The following is a 4,582-nucleotide window of genomic DNA, read 5'->3' as shown; positions in this document are numbered from 1 at the left end:
AAACCTAATATCAGTTTCATTTTGCTTTTGCTTTTGCTTTAACCTAAAACCCATAATTATTTGTAAAAGCTCTAAAATACTGTATACAGTATGCATAAATAAAAGAGTAAAAACTGCTTGAAATCTTGCCTCACTCCCTTGGAGTCGGTTATATAAATAAATAAAGCGAGAAATCAAATTAATGTGACTTCATGACTGACTCAGCTGCATTACTCCCAGTCATCATCAGCCCACTGTGATTCAGAAGGAAAGACTGCAGCACTGTATCTTGACCTTCGTCCCTCCACCGTCCGCACATTCCAGTCTCTATTGAGAATGTGAAAAATCGATGTCATGGATTATTCTAGAAAGCCACTCAATAACTTAAACGACCCACAGGACTCTTGTCTCTTCCACGTTGTACTGAGAAGACAAGTCTTTGCGGTAGATTGCTGAACTCTGTTTGGCAGTTGGGCCCCCCCCCCCATCCTCCCCACCCCCCACGGAGGAACTGTTGTGCGCAGAATGCCGGGGGAAGATAACGTTGATTGAAAGTTGAAAAGAAAAGGTAGAGATTTCTCGTGTGAGCGAGACCAGCCTCCAGTCGCACATAACCACAGAGGCGCAGTACGTGAGGCTGGCAGTTGAGATGAAAAACCACATGGAATACTGCATGTCTTATCAGTCTGTCTCAAGCTTCCTCCAGCCCGTAACACATACAAGAACGATTATTTAACCAATTCCGGCTTCGTTTCTTGTTTTAAACCATCTTATGTTAATAGACAAACTTCATAGCCCAACGATTGAGTAGCTAAGTAGCCTCATGAGAAAACTCAGAGTGTTGGCGCCGATCCAAAAGCCGCAGGAAGAGCTGGTTCCCATGAACGCTTAGTTTTCTTTTCAAACTGAGCTCTCTGGCGGTTTGAGACAAATGAAGACAAAGTGATTAAAGTCGTCAGAGTCATCCGACTAGAGGGATTTAAAAGTGCACTTCCTTGTAGAAAGCAGGATTCCCTGACAATAGGGTTTCAAAGGCCTATTTTTAATTATTGAATAGTTTCTTATGGTGGTTAATTGTGAGCTAACAAAACACAAATCAACTTGAGTTTGTGACATTTGAAATCAATTTTTAGGGAACATTTTCAAACTTTGATCATGACAAGATGTCATACCAATCAAATAGGATTCAATTATGACATTTTTATGTCCTAAAGGTCAGAGGTCAGCTAGAATGAAACTACTTTGGAAAGTCCTCAATATTATCTTCTGTGAAGGAGAATTTGAACACATGTAGACTGTTTGATAACACAGGCAGACACATGTGTCTGAAATGTCCATCTGTTTTAGAGGATTATCCACTAGGTGACACTTATTGGATAACTTCTTTAAATGAGTTCAGCTTGTTTCAGGCTCATTGGTTTGGTGAAACAGAAAAACCATTATTGTTTAAATGCTATTTCCTTCTTCCTGCTTACTTTCAAAATGAATGCAAGCTGAAGACAAACTTCCACCTTTTGTAAAGTTGTGCATATTAAAATGAGCATGCAATTTTTCCTACATTTACCAAAACACTAAAAAATTTGTTTTAGAGGCGTGACATTATCACATTTATCTTAAATCTAAATGTTAAATATTAAATTTAGATTTATCATTTAGATTTAACATTGAATGTTTAGATTTAACATTAACGTTTAGTTTTAACATTCAGCATTTAGATTTAATACTGAACGTTTAAATTTAACATTCAACATTTAGATTTAACATTTAACATTTAGATTTAACATTTAGATTTAGCATTTGACATTTAAATCTAACTTTAACATTTAGATTTAACATATTTTAAATGCGATAAAAAAGCGCTCCTCTAGAGTAGCATATTTTGTCAGCGCTAAAAATCTGAATAAAGTAGCAGCAGTAGAGTAGCAGAGGTCATTTGTAACAAAGGTCATTTATTGTGAACTTGAACAGAAATACGCTTGTGATTCAGATCATGGTGCATCTACAAATAAAGTTTGGGAGAGACGTTTCAGCACTTGTCCAATTGGCTTCTGCAGTTCTGGAATAAAAATAAAACAAATAGTCTCCATGCCATACGCCACCACTTCTGCTTCAATGATACTATCTCATTCCAGCTCTGTAATTACAGCAGAGTAAAAAAAAAAAAAAAAGCCTCCGTGACTGACACCGATCTCAAGCGTTCTTCAATCAGCTCTTTAGTGTGGTATGACGGTATGTAAGAAACATAAAATAACACGGGGCACGGGGCATCTATAACGGGAGCCGGCAGTAAAAATAAACTGCCAATATGTTTGGACCGCCGGGAGAATTCCAGAGTACATTCCTCATATGTGGGGGCGGCACAAGAGGTCAAATAGGAAGACCTATTTGCGTCCAATCCAGAGGGAGAAGCGTTTCGTAGGTGCCACTATCGTGTATTTCTGAGTTGCTAACGTGGGAGTCGGAATGGGAAAGATGAGGGAGATCAGCGCCAGGGCTTTACTATCTGTCGTTGTGTTTTAATGGCAAGGTGATGAGAGCAGGGAGACTTCTGAGGTGAGCTAGACAACAGGGTGGCTTTCTTTTGCAAAACTAGGGCTTAGGAATGTGACTGGGCATAGGAGACACACAAACACACAAACTGTGCATTTTAAACACACATATATGCACGAAACCATAGCAGAGACCTCTTCCTATTGACTTGTCCCTGAGGGTTGTACTTAAACACTGAACTGTTTGCAGAGCAGAGAGAGGACCCTGACTCACTGAGATTTATATAGAGTTGTAAAATGTTACACCTAAATCAAAGTGCAAGTTACACACACACACACGCACGCACACACACACGCACACACACATGCATCAGGTGGTTTATCTTTATGATCACCCCTCCCCATGGTCAGGAATCTGTGTAGTGAATCTCCTCTCTATTTAGAGTACACGACGTGCATATTTGGCAGCACCGTGAAGCGTGTCCAGAGACAAAGTCCAAAAAACAGGTGGTTAGCACGTTGCTAACACAGCAAGAAGGATTGTGTGTTTCTCCCGTTACTCTGGCATCCTCCCACCGTCTAAAGACACGCCCGTTAGGTTGATTGGTGATTCTAAATTGACCGTAGGTGTGAGCGTGAATGGTTGCCTGCATCTCTGTGTTAGCCCTGTAATAGACTGGCGACCTGTCCAGGGTGAACCCCTCCTCTTGGATTAGCTCCAGCCCCTCCCGTAGCCATCTAGGAGACTAGATGTGGTTATAGTGGTTATAGAAGGTGAAATGAGATGAGATGCGTTTTAATGCTTTTACTCTGAGGCCACGAGAAGGATTTCAGTGGATTACAGCTGGGTTTACATGGCGCCAAATATTCCAATTACAATCGGTTTAGAAGCCTAAACAAAGTTAATACGCTTCATATAAACATCTTCATATAAACAGGCCCAAACCGAATCAAATTTCATTCAGTTTCACAGGGGTAGAATATTCCTTTAAACGGATCGAAAGTCAAGTAAACGGTGAATCGTAATGAAGTCTGTCCATTGTATCTTGATGTAAATGTGCGGTGGTGTTGGAATGACGTTTCCTCAGCTGGTCTGCGGCGCCGTGGACAGTTCATTTTTAATAGCAACTCTGAAAGAACTAGACATTATTGCACACTTAGACGGCAGAAAAACTAGAAACATCAAACTGCTTAATAAGGCCTGTCAAAAATTTGTTGAAGCTGGGATGGACTGAAGTGTGGAACAAATTCGGAACCAGTGGAAAACCGACTATAAGGCCAACAAGATAGCTGAGTGGATATGAACCCACAAACTTTCCGAATCAAGCTGTTGCTTTAATAATAGTGTATAAGTGTAAAAACAATAGCAACTACTATGGTGATTAGACAAGAGACCACCATGTTTGATCAGTCACATGATGTTTTCATCAATCTGTAGACGTACATGTAAACATCAGATCGGAATAGATCACCTCACATGTAAACAGTTGACCTGAAACCTTCAATTGGAATGAGAAAGAAGTCTTCAGGTGAACCTGGCTATTGTTACCGTTCTGATTACTATGCTGATCCACTCAGCCCTCGAGCCTCCACTCACTTTGTCTGCAATCAAACATATTTTGATTTGAAAGCACACACATTCTTCCCACTGATGCAATGAGATAGCAAGTATGCGAGCAATGAATAATGAATGCCCAGATTAGGAGAGTTTTCAGGAGAATCCAAGTCTGATTAGTAACAATCAGAGACGAGGCAACCACTGTACAGACGATGTCAAAGTTCGGTTGCTGATGTTTACATTCCTCAGGAAAGACAAAGGTTATGCAGAAAGTGTAGTTGAGAAGAGGCTGGGACAGGGTGTGTGGCTGTGTTTGCAGTATGTGTGCATGTCCATAGTTTCCTCTGACTCTGAAAGGTGTTGTCTGAATCAAATAAGCAAAATGAAACTGATACCTGAGAGGGGCGAAGCCAGGGTTAGTTAACTCTTTACATGGAGCCGCTCCCTGTGCTGGGCCGATGGGTGGGGGAGATGATGAAAGAAAGAGGCAGACGAGACCTTAACGGGGACGGGGTCCAAGCCTTATGGGATGGGTGTGGGGCTTTAAAAGTTGTTT

This window comes from Mugil cephalus, chromosome 16, assembly GCF_022458985.1.
Source record: "Mugil cephalus isolate CIBA_MC_2020 chromosome 16, CIBA_Mcephalus_1.1, whole genome shotgun sequence".
Classification (NCBI taxonomy): Eukaryota; Metazoa; Chordata; class Actinopteri; order Mugiliformes; family Mugilidae; genus Mugil; species Mugil cephalus.
The sequence above is the reverse complement of the archived record's forward strand: the minus strand, read 5'-3'. Positions refer to the sequence as shown.